This window comes from Cetorhinus maximus, chromosome 2 (genome assembly GCF_964194155.1).
Source record: "Cetorhinus maximus chromosome 2, sCetMax3.hap1.1, whole genome shotgun sequence".
Classification (NCBI taxonomy): domain Eukaryota; kingdom Metazoa; phylum Chordata; class Chondrichthyes; order Lamniformes; family Cetorhinidae; genus Cetorhinus; species Cetorhinus maximus.
The window spans coordinates 117,160,119-117,177,110 of record NC_135880.1 but is presented as its reverse complement, the minus strand read 5'-3'; the positions used below and the strand labels follow the sequence as shown (position 1 = coordinate 117,177,110).

General features: G+C 42.4%; 1 protein-coding gene across 4 annotated transcripts in view; it reads left to right on the top strand.

Moving 5' to 3' along the window:
* cdc42se2 (CDC42 small effector 2) overlaps positions 1-16,992 on the top strand; it is a 217,425-nt gene that overhangs the window by 102,189 nt on the left and 98,244 nt on the right. For all 4 annotated transcript variants that reach the window (XR_013580300.1, XM_078568850.1, XM_078568859.1 and 1 more), the window contains exon 2: positions 10,709-10,805. The gene's annotated coding sequence lies outside the window, so the exon portion shown is untranslated. The remainder of the gene's footprint in view (positions 1-10,708; positions 10,806-16,992) is intronic.

Below are 16,992 nucleotides of genomic sequence, written 5' to 3'. Positions count from 1 at the left end.
AGTGAGACTTGGAGGTCAATTTTTAACCACCAAACTGTTGGCAGCAGTGCACCTTCACTGATTATGAAGTCAGCTGAGACTCACGATGCAAGCAGGCAGAAGCCTAATTTAGTTCTAAAAGTCACGGCCTGATGCCATGCTGCAATTTTAACAAAGGCATAACAACTTTTAGCATAACCAGGACATCCAAGGTTCTTGTTATTGTGGGTCATATAGATTCTTACCATGAAGCCTCAAGAGCCACATATAGAGTGTAATCCATGAGTTGTATAAATTTTAAAGTGGTTGTTCTTGTTCTGATTTATGATTGAAAGAAAGATTTGAATTTTTATAGCGGACAACAAAGTCTCACAAACACCAATGTGATAATGACCAATAATCTGTTTTTTAAGATTTGATTGAGGGACAAATATTGACCAGCCACTGGGAACAAATCCCCTACTCTTCAAAATAAAGCCACAGGATCTTTTACATCCACTCGAGAGGGAAGGTAGAGTCTCCTTTAATGTCTCATCCAAAGGATAGTCCCTCTGACAGCAATGCAATAATGACCAGCTAATCTGTTTTGTGTGATGATGGCCGAGGAATAAATATTGGCTAGGACACCAGGGATAACACCCTGACACTTCCTCAAAATAGTAACCATAGGATATTTTGCTCACACCTAGAGGACAGACAGAGCCTGGGCTTAACACCTCCAACAGTGTAGCACTCCATCTGATATGCACTGGAGTGTAAACCAGATTATGTCTTCAAGTCCCTGGCCTGGGACTTGAGCCCACAACCTTCTGACTCAGATGTGAGATTGCTACCATGGCTGAAGCAGTTTGTGGGAATAATGTTCAGTATGGGTGTTTCCACACCTCCAGGCCCACAACAATGAAACAAGACAAGCTTGAAAAATAAGAAATAAGTATAAATAGGAATGAATTTTGTTGGCTTCAAAAGGCCACATCTGGATTCAGGATGGTAATTTTTACAATCTTGTTTAAGTATCACATGGTTAAAGCCAACTTTCTCTTTCCTTCTCCTGCAATGAATTAATGAAAGCCTGACTTGTTAAAGTACAATATAACTGAAAAGAATGGCTGATTCCAGCTAGGTCCCATTAGTTTCTTCTAACTTGTACAATTCTATCCAAATTGTTTATACAGTAGTAGAGATGCCTGGCTTGTTCTGAATTCTTGTTTCTACTGATATGATTCAAATTGAGTTTGGTGTTTCAAATTGATTAACTTGTCATTAGATATTCATTTTCCAGACTTAAGATTTAATAACCATTATTCAGGTGCCATTTGTGCAGATGTTACAATAAAATCCACTGCTGTGCAACAATCCCCACTTTGTGGCAGCTTTCTTTTTTCAATGTTGCCTTGCAAATTCATATCCACTGTACATTTTTGAAATGCTAACTTGCTTATTCATTAAGACTTTCCTCTGGATCATTTTAGCAATTTTATTTTCATGGGCTTGCTCATGTATGTGTCCCTGTTTGGACCTTTTGCAGATAAAAAGAAGATAAACTCATAAATGCTGGAAATGCACAACAGGTCAGTCAACACATTCAAAGGTAGAGTCAACATTTTGGTTAGGAGAATTGATGAAGATTTACATCAAAAGCAATATCTCTTTTCATCTCCTTTGTATGAGAACTGACCATCTGTGCATTTCCAGAAATTTTTGATTTTATAATTTTTATAAATTGCCCTAGGTTATAATGAATATGATGCATCTCAAATGGGATATGAGATTTGTAGCTAAAGTCAGTATATTTTAGTTTTTTTCAATTCTTTGTAGTGGTGAAGTCCAGCTGTAATACTGCTTTATAAAATTCCAAAAAATTGGTTCTCAAATTGACTAATAGCATGTTACTGGCAACATGCCAGTGCCCTGTTCTACCCCTATTAAAACTAAAACCTGAAAAGTAATTGGGACTGTGACTGATGATGCATATGTGCACTCCCAAGGTCTACGTCTGGGTAATGTTCACACAGCCCTGCTCTGGGCAATTGATATGCAAATATACTGTGATGGAGTTGCTGAGCATGTTTGAACATTTTGTCACGGGCATGCACTGTCCTCGCTGTTTGTGTGGACTGAAGGAAGATAATAAAGGCCTTTGTCCTGACGGCTGCATTTTAACAAGGATCAGCTCGGCAGCTGCAACCCTGGCAACGGGACCTAGGAGTAAAGAATTGGTGCAGCTCTTCAAACAAGGCTGCTGATTGTCCCATTTACAGCCAAGTGAATGAAACTGAATGTAAAAGTGGTGTTATCAGGAGTGTGCAGAAGAAAGGCTGAGGTAGAACAATTTTTTTCCCTTCATAATTTTGACACATTATTGTGTGTGTGTGTATGTGAAAATGTGCAGAGCACCAGCACTGAATACAGCAGACACCATACACCTTTTTTAATTACTTGCAGAGTACTTTGATACTGTTTGGCATCCAGTTTTCTGTAGACAGTTCTAATGGTGTTGCTGGTTGAGCAGCTAGAATGAGTCAGATTTTGAATAAATGGCATTAGATGGCCTTAGATCGGCACTAACACACACATTCTCGAGGAATAGTTTTCTTTGAAACTGTGGGTCATTTGGTCTCCGTGATTTCAATGCATGGCTCTTTGCCTAGTGTTTATGGGATGCTGTGTGGCATTAGGTTGGTGAGCAGCAATTTTTCAGATAAATTTCACCAAAAGGACATTACTCTGAGTTATTCTTACAAATCTTTTCTTTCATTTGAATTAGTAAAACTCTTACAAAAATTGTCATTTACCACAATTTGCCTTGAACCCAAAGCCTCAGAGTGTGTCGAGTTGTTGCAATGCTACTGAGATCTTGTACTCACTGCTTCGGATTCCTTGACACCTTTTCACCTGAGCTGCTTCTGGTAAAGCTCATATTTAGTGCAAGACCACTGAGACACATATTACAGAAAGAAATATGTGTCTGATTTACGTTGTTTATGTGATGGCTGATTGGTACTCGGGGGAGGCCGGACGTGCCAGTGTCTATTCATGGGGCCTAATGCAGCTTGGTATGTTTCCCTGCCAAGGTTTGGTCTGTAGACAGCTGACTGCAGGAGCCCCGAATGAAAGGAACTGCTGTGTCATTATTCAAATTTTAAGTTGCTTTAGGTGCACAGAAGGAGATGCACACACCAGTTGAAGTAACTTCCTTAAAATCGCACAATGTTAAACTACTGAGAATTTTATTTTCAGTTAAAGGAGAAATAATGCAGCTGGCCACCTCCACCAAAGCAAATAGAGTGAAGCACAGTGTGTGAACTTGCAGTCATAAGATCAAAAAAGCCAAGGAAGGAAATGGATGGAAATGATTGTAATTTTATCCCCAGCACAAAAACAGAATTACCTGGAAAAACTCAGCAGGTCTGGCAGCATCGGCGGAGAAGAAAAGAGTTGACGTTTCGAGTCCTTATGACCCTTCAACAGAACTGAGTAAAATTAGGAGAGGGGTGAAATATAAGCTGGTTTAAGGGGGTCGGTGGGGGGGGGAGAGATTGTAGGGACAAGCAAGCAGTGATAGGAGCAGATAATCAAAAGATGTCACAGACAAAGGAACAAAGAGGTGTTAAAGGTGGTGATATTATCTAAGAGAATGTGCTAATTAAGAATGGATGGCAGGACACTCAAGGTACAGCTCTAGTGGAGGTAGGGTGGAAAGACTGACATACCCCATATTATCTTGACTCCCTTCTCTCTCCCCTTGTCCAGTCCCTTCCCACCTACATCCGTGATTCCTCTGACACCTTACGCCACATCAACAATTTCTAGTTCCCTGGCCCCTACCGCTTCCTCTTCACCATGGACGTCCAATCCCTCTACACCTCCATCCCCCACCAGGATGGTCTGAGGGCCCTTAGCTTCTTCCTTGAACAGAGGCCCGAACAATCCCCATCCACCACTACTCTCCTCCGTCTGGCTGACCTTGTTCTCACACTGAACAATTTCTCCTTTAACTCCTCTCACTTCCTCCAAATAAAAAGTGTGGCTGTGGGTACCCGCATGGGCCCCAGCTATGCCTGTCTCTTTATATGGTATGTGGAACATTCCTTGTTCCAGTCCTACTCCGGCCCCCTCCCACAACTCTTTCTCTGGTACATCGATGATTACTTCGGTGCTGCTTCATGCTCTCGTCGGGACCTGGAAAAATTTATTAATTTTGCTTCCAATCTCCACCCCTCCATCTTTTTCACATGGTCCACCTCTGACACTTCCCTTCCCTTCCTTGTCCTCTCTGTCTCAATTTCTGGTGATAGACTGTCCACCAATATCCATTACAAGCCTACCAACTCCCACAGCTACCTCGACTACAGATCCTCACACTCCGCTTCCTGTAAGGACTCCATCCCATTCTCTCAGTTCCTTCACCTCTGTCGCATCTGTTCTGATGATGCTACCTTCAAAAACAGTTCCTCTGACATGTCCTCCTTCTTCCTTAACCGAGGTTTTCCACCCACGGTCGTTGACAGGGCCCTCAACCCTGTCCGGCCCATCTCCCGTGCATCCGCCCTCACGCCTTCTCCTCCCTCCCAGAAACATGATAGGGTCCCCCTTGTCCTCACTTATCACCCCACCAGCCTCCGCATTCAAAGGATCATCCTCCGCCATTTCCGCCAACTCCAGCATGATGCCACCACCAAACACATCTTCCCTTCACCCCCCCGGCGGCATTCCGTAGGGATCGTTCCCTCCGGGACACCCTGGTCCACTCCTCCATCACCCCCTACTCCTCAACCCCCACCTATGGCACCTCCCCATGCCCACGCAGAAGATGCAACACCTGCCCCTTCACTTCCTCTCTCCTCACCGTCCAAGGGCCCAAACACTCCTTTCAAGTGAAGCAGCATTTCACTTGCATTTCCCCTAACTTAGTCTACTGCATTCGTTGCTCCCAATGCGGTCTCCTCTACATTGGAGAGACCAAACGTAAACTGGGCGACCGCTTTGCAGAACACCTGCGGTCTGTCCACAAGAAAGACCCAAACCTCCCTGTCGCTTGCCATTTTAACACTCCACCCTGCTCTCTTGCCCACATGTCTGTCCTTGGCTTGCTGCATTGTTCCAGTGAAACCCAACGCAAACTGGAGGAACAGCACCTCATCTTCCGACTAGACACTTTACAGCCTTCCGGACTGAATATTGAATTCAACAACTTTAGATCTCGAACTCCCTCCTCCATCCCCACCCCCTTTCCGTTTCTTCCCCCTCCCTTTTGTTTTTTCCAATAATTTATATAGATTTTTCTTTTCCCACCTATTTCCATTATTTTTAAATCTATACCTGTAATGCCCTATGAGTCTTTCCACCCCACCCCCACTAGAGCTGTACCTTGAGTGTCCTGCCATCCATTCTTAATTAGCACATTCTCTTAGATAATATCACCACCTTTAACACCTCTTTGTTCCTTTGTCCGTGACATCTTTTGATTATCTGCTCCTATCACTGCTTGCTTGTCCCTACAACCCCTCCCCCTCCCCCCCACCCCTTAAACCACCTTATATTTCACCCCTCTCCTAATTTTACTCAGTTCTGTTGAAGGGTCATGAGGACTCGAAACGTCAACTCTTTTCTCCGCCGATGCTGCCAGAGCTGCTGAGTTTTTCCAGGTAATTCTGTTTTTGTTTTGGATTTCCAGCATCCGCAGTAGTTTTTTGTTTTTAAATTTATCCCCAGTGTTGTTTTCAAAATAATTTTCACTTTTTACATTAAAAAAGTATATTTACATTTCCTTTACAAAGAGTAGCCTTAACATCATAAAGCATGAAATGATGAGTTCATCCTTCAGTACCTCATTTCTCAACTCCAATGTCAGTGACATTTAATCTTTAAAAGTGAAGTGTCAGTGTCATAAAACAGGAAACCTATACTTTGCATGTGGCCAGAAAAGGCCTTAACATGCTGAGATCTACTTGCTGCATTGACAAAAATTAGGGAAGAAAGCAGTAACTTAACAAACCTCCTTTCTCAATCCCTGGAAGTATTTTGGAGTATGGATTTCATATGTTTTAGTGGAGATGTTAATGAATCCAGGAGCTTGCTGAAGTATATGCCTCTTTTAGTTTTGCAGATGAACCTTCTGGATTCCTGTCAAGGGTATATACAGGAAGCACTACAAGTACAATAGGTTCAGTGTAAGGTTTAAAAAATACATTGTGCAATGATGGCTCAATATTATAGGGATCAGTGCAATTGCCTCAAACATAATTATCTTCAGTTGTTGAGTTTGTCCACGTTTCCTCTTCAGGACTATCTCAAATTTCATACTTAGTGGCGTCGATTTGAACTGGGGGTGTGTTAAGATGGGTGGGAGGGGTGTTATGTCGATAGCACATAGCTATTTTAACTCCTGGACCTCTTTTGAATAAAGCCTGGACACACTCCTGTCCACCACCATTGGGGTAATATCAGAGCAGGTGGGCGAAAGGAAAAGTTAGGCTGGAAATAAGAGGAAAACGGGAACCCAGGGAATTCTGGCATACAGTAAACACTGGCAGCCAAGACTTGCATTTCGATTGAGAAGGCCTCACCAGGGGTCCTTGGACTTCCTGAATGCTAGGCTTCAGCCTTGCCTCCTCCTCTCAATCTAGTATCAGCTGCCTGCACCTCCCCTCCCAAGTGTTAACTTTATGCCATTCCCTTGGGGCCCTGGCAGCCTCTGGTTTCTGGTACAATTTTCGCTTGCATGTGTTAGCCCTGACATCATTTCTGTTGGCTTCAAGCGAGAGATGTCCTGCTTTATATTAAAATAAGCTCCAGGAGTCAAAATTGCTCAGGCCTCATGCCGATCTCCCGGTGGTGGGGGGGTTCCATTGCTTCAACCCCCTGCCTTGCCTCAAACAGGCTGCTAATTAAAATCAATACCTTTCTTAAATTTAGTTCCTTCCTTTTGGTGCTATGGTGATAAGTCTTTGAATGAAGAAGGTTGGTCAACATCTGAAGAAAAGACAAACAACAGTTCAGGATTAACACTTGTTTTTCATTTGCTCATGGAGTGTGGGCACCACTGGCAAGGCCAGTATTTATTGCTCATCTCTAATTGCCCTTGGGAAAGTGGTGAACCTCTGAACTTTCTTGAACCTCTGCAATGCATGCGATGTGCATACACATACAGTGATGTTCAGGAGGGAATTCCAGGAATTTGACTCAACGACAGTAAAGGAACGGCAATAAAGTTCCAAATCAGGATGATATGTGACTTGTAGAGAAACTTGCAGGTGGTGGTGTACCCATGGGCCTGCTGCTTTTAGTCTTCTAGTGGTAGAGGTCGTGGGTTTGGAAGATGTCAGAACTGTCCTAGGCTAGAGAGGTCCCTAGAAATTGAAGAAGAGATGGGAATAGCAACGGTCAAATTTGCAATCTACTTTCCTGAAGTGACTTAAAAATGGGGTAGTGTTGAAATGACTGGATACAAACTGGTTAACTGCAAGTAGTAGCCCCAGATTTGCAGGGTTATGGATCTTTTGCATTTTTAGATGTTTGCCCATAGCCTGTTTCAACTCTATTCAGAATTGCTTGCACGTTTTTCTTTCCTGCACTAGAGCATACGCGCGTTGTTTTGTATTGCACTGGATTTGCCTTTACTTGACAGAAACAGGTTTGTTGTGGTGGGAGGTGGGGTTGGGGAGTGGTCAGCTACTCCAATAAAATGCACCATCTGCTGCAATCCTAAGCAATACTATTTTTCACAATATTGCCAACAATATATTATAAGAGTGTCACTGCATGCAGTTCCTGTTTATGACGGCTTACTTCCTGCATTGCAATTTTCTTATGCTTTTGGTAACTCCTGCCTAAACTGCCCGTGGTGACTCCTGCCTAGACACTAATATACTTAACATTCGATATGTTGCAGGCTCCTCAGCAATAGATGATGCTGTTATGGGTCTAAATTGATATCTCCCATCTTCACCCATAACCCTATCACAAAGTTCAGGTTTTAATCAGGAAGTAATGCTTTAAGCTTGAGTCACTATCCCAGGCCTTTTAGCCACCTCTAGACTTGACTATTCCAATGATTCTTAGCTGGCCTCCCATTTTCTGCCTTCTGTAAACTCCAGTTCAACCAAACCATGCTTTTGGTATCCTAAACTCACCTACATTGGTTCCAGGTTTCCCATTGCCTCCAATTTAAAATTCTGATTCTCATATTTAAATCCATACTGTCATCCGTCACTATCTCTTTAACTTACTCCATCCCTGCAGTACCCCTCCTTGGACTCTATTGACAATTGTAAGTGAAATGTTAGATTCTTGTCACCTGCCCTCACTGTAGTATCCTGTACATCAATCATGAGCAATAGTTGCAATTTTTATTTGTCCGTCAGTTGGCCTATTCACAAGTTTCCTGCTACCTGCAGTTAACAGCATTTAAAACTTCTCTTCAACTGTGTGCTGGGCTAACACTTCTGGTGTTTCTGTCCATCCCCCCCACACACACGCACGCACACGCGTGCGCACACAATTGTTGCCACCACCACCCTCTCCACACTGCCACTATTTGCTCTTTTAATGTTTCACACCTCTTTGCCATCTCGGCCAAACCCTCTATTGTACCTCCCACTGACCATCATCCATTCAATTCCGCAGTTTCATTCTAATTGGCACCCACATGAATTTACGATTCTCAATATTTTTATTATAATTTCTATGCAAAGTCGACAGAACACATAATCTAATAAAGTCTTGTGTTTAGCATGTACTTGCTGTAAGTGTCACACTTATTTTCTGTCACACTGGGCTGGAATTTCAGCCTTCTGCTGGAGGAACATCATGGAAGGGCTTTATCTGCTGCCCCAACCCCAGCCCGTTTCCCTCACTTCTGGCGGGGCACCCACTGCAGTGTCTTAACAAGGAATTTAAAAGGGACAGAAATGCCCTAAAGACTTAAGAAAATCTCTCAATTTGAGTCTTGGACTCAAGTGATTAGTGTTTGGTGTCTTTGTGAAGGAAGAGGTGATAAGGTGACTGGTCTGCTGCCACTGTCAATGCGCACTCTCCATGGGGCCAGTTGCAGCAGTCACAGAAAATTGTGTTTCCAGTCCCCGCCTCCTTTCATTTATAAGTGACTGGATGGTGAAGGGGCATCCACCCACTGCCTCCTTTGTTGGGCCAATGAGAGAAAAATGTAGCTCTGGTAGGAATGCAATGGGAGGTCTCCTTGCCAATTTTTCTGCTGGGCGTGAAATCTGGCCCTTATTGTTATAGCACAGCCAATCCTCCAGTTCCCCGTGAGCAACGGCTTGTGAGATCTGCTAGTGAAAGTAAAATTCAACCACACAAACAGGAAGCTACACTTGAACCTGTGAGCATTGCTAAGATTTCTGTTTGGTAATGAGAGTTGCTCAGTGGGCTAAACAAATGTTGAAATGGCAGGCAGTAGTTATACTGCAGGCACACTGCCAGCTGGCTGCCTTTCTTCAAAGAACAAAAAAGTTTGGGAAAACTCTTGAGGTTCTTCCGCTTTCAGCGTTGGTTTGTGCTGAATTGCTTTATGCTTTTGGTACTTAAAAAAAGACTTGCATTTATATATTGCCCCCCCTTGTGTCTCTCAAATATATCTCAGAGCACTTGATATGCAACTAATTACTTTGAAATGCGATGACTGGTGTCAAATGGACAGAAGTACAGCAGTTCTTAAAAATTATGATAGGTCATAAAATGGCTGATATGGAAATGTTAGTGAATTATTGATGCACAGTAATACAGCTTTACTTGGCTTTTGACCTGTGCTCTATGTGTGATCTTGGACAGCCTGGTGCTGATATTGGCTGGAAAATGAAGTAATCTTCTATTCCTGTTGTGACCTATTTGTCATGGTTGGTGCAAGATCTCTCATCTATTACATTCCGTTGAAACAGTCTCCCTGTTCCAATAGCCTATTTCGAGATCTACCTTTAGATTAGTCTATCCTACCTTTGGAGTGGGGAGGATGAGGCTGTTTGGGGAAATAGAGAAGAGTAAAATGAAATAACTGAAAAACAAAAAGAAAATTCTGTTTTGTAAGATTCGCACATGTTACTCCCTGGACAAAGTAGGGGTTGGATTATCTTATCTAGGATCCCTCATTACACAAGGTACCTAGCTCGCCTTCAGTGGTGGAATCCTCTTCAATAAACATAGAATCACACTGCACAGAAGGAGGCCACTTGGTCTATTATGCACGTACCAGTTCTTTAGAAGAGCTATGCAATTAGTCCGACTTCCCCCCTCTTCCCCTATAGTCTTGCAAATTTTTCCTTGTCAAGGATATATCTAATGTTGTTTTGAATTTTTTTATACCTGTGTGGTTAGATTGGTAGAACCACTGGAGCTACTAACCTGCCCCTTCCCATTGAGCTAGTACAGCATAGAAATTGGAGGCTTTTAATCTTCAGTTGCTCAGCTTCATCAGCCTGCCACAACATTTCAGATGTTTGCTATCTTTGCTGACTTGCATTCCAATTTCAACTGCCGAGCTCAGCTGACGGATTGCATGCGGTTCCTTGGGAGAAATTACTTTTCGTGAGCATCATCTTTCAAGAGAATCCACGATTCCTGTTTTTGAAGCATGTTCTGCACTACTTCCTCATTATGCCATAGTCAGTATTTCTTAAGCAATCAACATTATTGTGTTAATGATAGTTGTTAAGGAATGTTTATACATTCTGCTTGCTTTCATTCAACTTACCTTCTACTTTTCTTTCTGCAGGTAGCTGAACCAATTAAAGTCTAGGATCTTGAGCCTTTCCTGAAGCATTACCGTCGTGTAAAAACAGTCCAGTCAGCCTATTGAAACCTGCGGATCAGTAAGTTTTCAGTTCAGAATCTATACACCTTTGTAGGTTACTTATTTGTATTTGACAGAAACTAATTGTGAACATGCCTATGTTTATTACAGGTACTAAATAAGTTATTAAGTAACATTGTTAATGGTCAACACCAACCTATTTACAGTCTTGAGTAGAATCAGGGATCTCTTCAGTTTCAGGGGTTGATCTGAGAAACTGTAGTCTTCAATGTTTGTTTCATTTTGAGCTGAGAGAGACCATGATGATTCACTCTAACTTTTAATTTAGTTACATCCTTGTTACTCATAAAGGATCATGGTTTATAAAGTTGTGTGTGCAATTTGGATGTCTCAGCAACTAAGTAAACTGCAGAGGTGGAGCCTGAGGAGAATGAGGCCTGTTGGGGTTGCTCTGAGTTGAAATGCAAATACTGTTTTGGAAGCAACTGGATCACAAAAGGAATTTATACATTAAAGTACAGGGTGGATTGTGTTATAACACTGATAGTGGGAATTGTGCTGCATAGTTGGTCCTGAAATTAAACCCATTTAATCTATGTATGTAGTATCAGCTGGGCTTGCAGGTGGTGAGTTAGCCCACTTCTCAGTGGGATGATCTTTGGGGTTCCCTTGAATATGGCAAAAATATTAACACAACCTCATTTGTTAAATGCATGTTATCCATCCTCTGTGTACGTGAAGCACTATTGACATTGGAGGTTACAAAACAATCCATGACCTGTTTGCTTTTTATCAAACTAAAACAAGAAATCAAAGCTACTTGCCATTTGTTGCCTGTGCTAAGAATAATATAAAACTTTTACCGAGACCATTTATAACTTTGATGTCCTATTCGACCCAAGTAGAGGTTCCAATTCTATATTTTGTCTGTCACAAAGGCTGCCTACTTCAATTTCCGTAACATTACCCACCTCCAACTACCTCAACTTATCTGTTGCTGGTTACCTCCAGATTCAGCTATTCTAATGTGCCCCCTGGTTATCGTCTCCTCACCCACCCCTGTAAACCTCAGCTCACCCAAAACCCTGCTGCTTGTACCCTATCCTGCACCAAGCCCCATTTAATCATCACTGCTGTCCTTGCTGATCTGTAATGGCTCCAAATCCTCCATGCCCTGTACTTATAATTCTTATCTTTGTGTTTAAAGCACTATTATTTCCTTGCTTTCCCTAAGTCTGTAGTCTCCTCCAGCCCTGCGACCCCATCACCAAACTGTCTTCTCTGGCTCTGGCATCTTGGATAGACTTCCATCCTGTGCCTTTAGACACCTCTAGCACAGATTCTGGAGGTCCTTCTGTAAACCTCTCCAGCTTCCTCTCTTCCTCTAAAACCTAATTCTTTGACTAAACTGCTGTCCAATCCTTCTAACTTCTCTCCTGTCAGTCTGCCCTCTCTTATTTGATTACGCCTCTGTAGAGCATTTTGGGATGTTTTTCTATATTAAAGGAGATACTTAATTGCAACATTGTTGTGGTGTAAGGGGGTCTACGCGAGTTAGCTGATCTCAGCTAGAACAATGGTAAAGGTATTTCAAATGGCTTCAGTGCACCTGGGCTGCTGTCCACTAGCCCCAGCAGCAAGTTTTGCCTGTGGAGATACAGAGTGAGAATAAGATCAGACTTAACTGCGAAGATCATGCAGATGAATAGTTTGCCAGCAAAAAGTCAAAGTCTTCAGATAAGGAAAGAGGAAATGGCTCAAATTTATCTTTTTAAAAAAAAATGCCTGAAGAATTGATCTGATGGATTTGCTATTGTTGCATGTGGAACTGAGCCTTAAAGACCAGGAAGATCCCATGTTTGCTGTCTGGCCTGTGTTGAGTTAATTGGTCGCAGTAGATACGATGGTAAGAGCTCTAGAATTTAACCCATGCTGCTGAGAAAAGTTAGCCAGGGTTCCTGCTCTAGATCAGTTTCACAGACTCATAATCAAGAGAGCATGTGTGTGAACAGTAGACATCAACAGCGTTGAGGATCAACTGTAAAATAGCTTGATGACGCTCATTGTTCAGGATTGCAGATAAAGAACAACTACTCTGCTGAGATAATAGTGGACAACGTGTGCCTCTGAAACTTCCAGAATGAAGCATTGCCTTCAGCAGAAATGGGGAAAACTAAACTAGTACTTTTAATGGCCTCTATCTTCATTTAGTTTTACTCCTTGAATATTCCAATAATAAAGTACTAAGCCGTCAACTCTTTCCCTTTCAGACTCTTAGCTGCCCATTACTTCCCAAATGAATAGCATAGAGCAAGTGACTTAACTGTGTTGTTTCTGTACAGTCGATCATTGTGCGATTGGAGCATCTTTTAAACTGTAGAGTTGAGCTCAGTTCCTGCCTTCAGCTACAAATTTAGTTCTATCTTAAATGATCATTTAGTAGAACAAACTATTCTGTGTAATGTAACTGACTTGTAAGTAATAAATTGTGAAAGAAAGCTGCCTTTTATAATGTGATAGTTCAGTCTGCATAATGCAGGAGCATAAAGGGGTAGACTCCATCTTTTCATTCATGATTTGGTCCCATTTTCACTTCAACAAACATTGGGGACATTGTCAGATCTCACATCCTCTGACAGATCATTTTGATGTCTAACTGACTGCCCAGAAACACTTGGATGTGGACAGACATAAGATAGACAGTACAAATGAAACCTCTTAATCAGGCTATACAGTATAGCTCATTTCTAAAACCCTCTGCCTCAATTATGTGCAGACACAAGACATTATTAAAATTGTATATTAAACTAGGCTAAGTGCTGTAGTTGATAAACATAATGTGTTTTTATCTCCAAGACTTGTATTTGACTCCAATTCATTCATGTGATCGGGTTAAAGATTGCTCTCTGCTGCCTTTAGTGGCTCTTTGTGCAATGATTGAGTTTATGCAGCATGGGTCAATAACTTGAGCCAGAAGACAATTTGAAGCTAATTGCTAATCCCACATAGGAGAGCCGTGTGAACGTTGGAACTGGAGGGGCCTTGTGCTGTAAGGAATGACTTGGCTGAAATTGGCTATGATGAATTGCTGAGAAAATTTGAAAGACCTCTACTCTGCTGCTGGTCTTCTAGGATTATATAATTCTGCTGCATGCTCGCCATGGGAAATATATTTCATTCAACATTGAGAGCCCTCACCCTGTTGAGCGCAAAAACTCATGAAGCAGTTTTTTTTTCTCTGGGAGATAATTCTTTCAATAATATCCAGTCTGTACCATTGCATTATTCTCTCTTCTACTCCCATTCACTCCTGATGCTACAGACTGTTGCTGGGGATCTGTTCCATGAAGAGCAGGAGCATGCTCTTCATGCGTGAGCCTTAACGAATCAGCACAATGGTTGACCATGGGCGAAATACTTGATCATCGCTTGACTCAATTTCCACATGAGACATAATTACAATGACTGCATTAAAAAACAAAGAATTGGCAATTATCTGGACATCATGAGGCCGTTAAAGATATGAGATACATATGATTTTCTTTATAATGCTAGGGAAGAGACACTTCAGTTATGAGGAAAGATGGAGGCTCATGTTATTGCTGCAGAGAAAATTAAAAAGATGAGTTCAAAGTTTTGAAGAGTTTGTGAAGTGGGGGAAAGTATTTCCACTGATCAGTGAGTTGGTCACAGAAAGGTAGCTTCAAAACCATCACCAAAAGAACAAAGGGAGAGGCTAGGAAAATATTCTTTTTAATGCAGAGGTTATTAGGATTGGAATGTCCTCCATAAACAGCAGTAGAAGCAAAACCTATTGCAACTTTGAAAAGGGAAATACCATAGATCCAGCGTATAAGACAACCCCATTTTTTCAATGCCAAAATGTATGTTTAGACCTATACTCGGTGTACAAGTTGATTCCCCATTTTTGAGCTAATAAATGTATGTTTAGGGATATATGGTTGCATTAGAAGTCAGCTTCAATTTTTCAGCCTAGAAATACACGCTTAGGTTATCCTCTCCTATGTTGGTGCATGGGATCAAGCAGACAATATGAGCCGTGTTGCCAGGAAGATGCACAGCAGTTTACAACACACCCACACAGAGCTGACCGCACATAGTGACTGACGAACCGAAATAGATCCTCCTGCAGAAACTGAAGTATGAAACCGGTTCATCCTAAAAGTTGTAACGCTTGCTAACTCCTAAAATAACTGTGCTCTAACAAGAAAATACAGTGTTAGTGAAAAACTGGTGTGAGAGTGGAAGGAGGAGGAATCAGCACTGAAGAAGTTGCTTAAGACCAAATGTGACATGAGAACAGGGACTAGCCATTGGTCTGACCTTGAGATGCATGTTTTGGAATGGGTCCTCAAAAATTGTCAGAATGGTTAGATGAGGCCGGATTTTCGATTCCAGGGCGGTTAGCTCAAGTTGGGAAATTTCCTGGCTTGGCGCACTCGCCTAGGAGAAAAGCATTTTTATGTTCATTCATGGGATGTGGGCTTCGCTGGTTGGGCCAGCTTTTATTGCCCACACCTAATTGCCCTTGAGAAGGTGGTGTTGAGCTGCCTTCTTGAACTGCTGCAGTCCATGTGGTGTAGGTATACTCAGTGCACTCAGGGAGTGAGTTCCAGGATTTTGACCCAGCAACAGTGAAGGAACAGCGACATATTTCCAAGTCAGGATGGTGAGTGACTTGGAGGAGAACTTCCAGGTGGTGGTGTTCCCATCTATCTGCTGCCCTTGCCTTTCTAGAAGGTAGCGGTCGTGGGTTTGGAAGGTGCTGTCAAAGTTCCACAAATAGTGTGATTTTTGCTTGGGGGGAGTTGCAGGTGGAGTTCTGTCCACTGCCCCCAACACAGATACAGCCATAGGAGCTGGCATTTGCTGAGGCAGGCTGTTTTAAAGGTCCACCTCAGTTCTCTGAGACTTTGCCCTGGCTTTTTTGTTAAATATTAGGCCCTCTAGCCTTACCCCTCACACACCATCGCCATGCACCCCCCACTCCCTATGCTCCATTCATGCCACTCATGTCCCCTCACCCAATCCTATGGCTCCATTGAAGAAATGCACATGCAAAAGACGCAGATATCTGGTTCAGGTATCCCCAGGGCTTTCTATTATACAGATTAATATAGGACCATGGAAAGCAACACATATAAGACTAAGATGTTCAAGCCATTTGCAAGAATAACTGATACTAGTAAATCTTGAAATGTACACATGTATAAGTATCCTCAAGGGTCTGCCTCGGGTTTCTGAGGTTCAAGCTGGTTCTAACCCATTCTATGTAGTGGCACTAGGTACAATAGAAACATTATCGAAGGTTAAAGAGTAAAGATCACAAGTAATACAGCAAACGATTTACCATAACAATCTGTTATTTAACTGGGCAGACAAATAGGGAGAAGGTTGCCAGGTAAAGAAATAAGGAGAGAAATAAGGTAGCAAGTTGCTTTAAAAACTGTTTAGAAGAGAAGAAGTAGAGTAGGAGTTGAGAGCAGTTTCTCAATAGTTGTAAGTAGGTAGCAGTGGTCCCAGATGATTCTGTTCTCGGACTGTTTATGTTCACTGTATGTCGATAATTTGTATGTAGGCATGAGAAAGTGGTGTCCAAATTTTTTTTTAACTCATTCTCAGGATGTGGGCTTCGCTTGTCCACTTACGAGTCAACCACATTGCTGTCTGGAGTCACATGTAGGCCAGACCAGGACGGCATGCCCAAAAGGGCATTAGATGGGTTTTACAACCAAAGAGGCTTTTACAACAATCGGCAATGATCATCATTAGACATTTAATTCCAGGTTTTTTATTGAATTTAAATTCCACCATCTGTCGCGGCGAGATTCGAACCCGGGTCCCCAGAGGATTACCCTGGGTCTCTGGATTACTAGTCCAGCGACAACACCACTATGCCATTGCCTCCCCCCATACTCAAATATGAAGCCCATGAGGGCCAAAGGAAACTGCAAGGAGACATTGACAAGGTGGATGGAAAGAGGGAAAAGAAGCAGTGGATGGAAATCAATGTCAATAATGTGACGCAGTACGTTTTAGCTTTTTTGAAAGGATTAACCCACTTTGAATTGAATAAGCTGAGTGACATGGAAGAGAGAAAGTGAATTTGGGATTTATGGGGCAGCATCTTCCGGTTGGCGTGCGGGGGCCGGGGCCCACTTGCCAACGTGTAAAACGATGCAGGTGATGTCAAGCGTGCGTCCTGTGTCATTTAGATTTTCAGT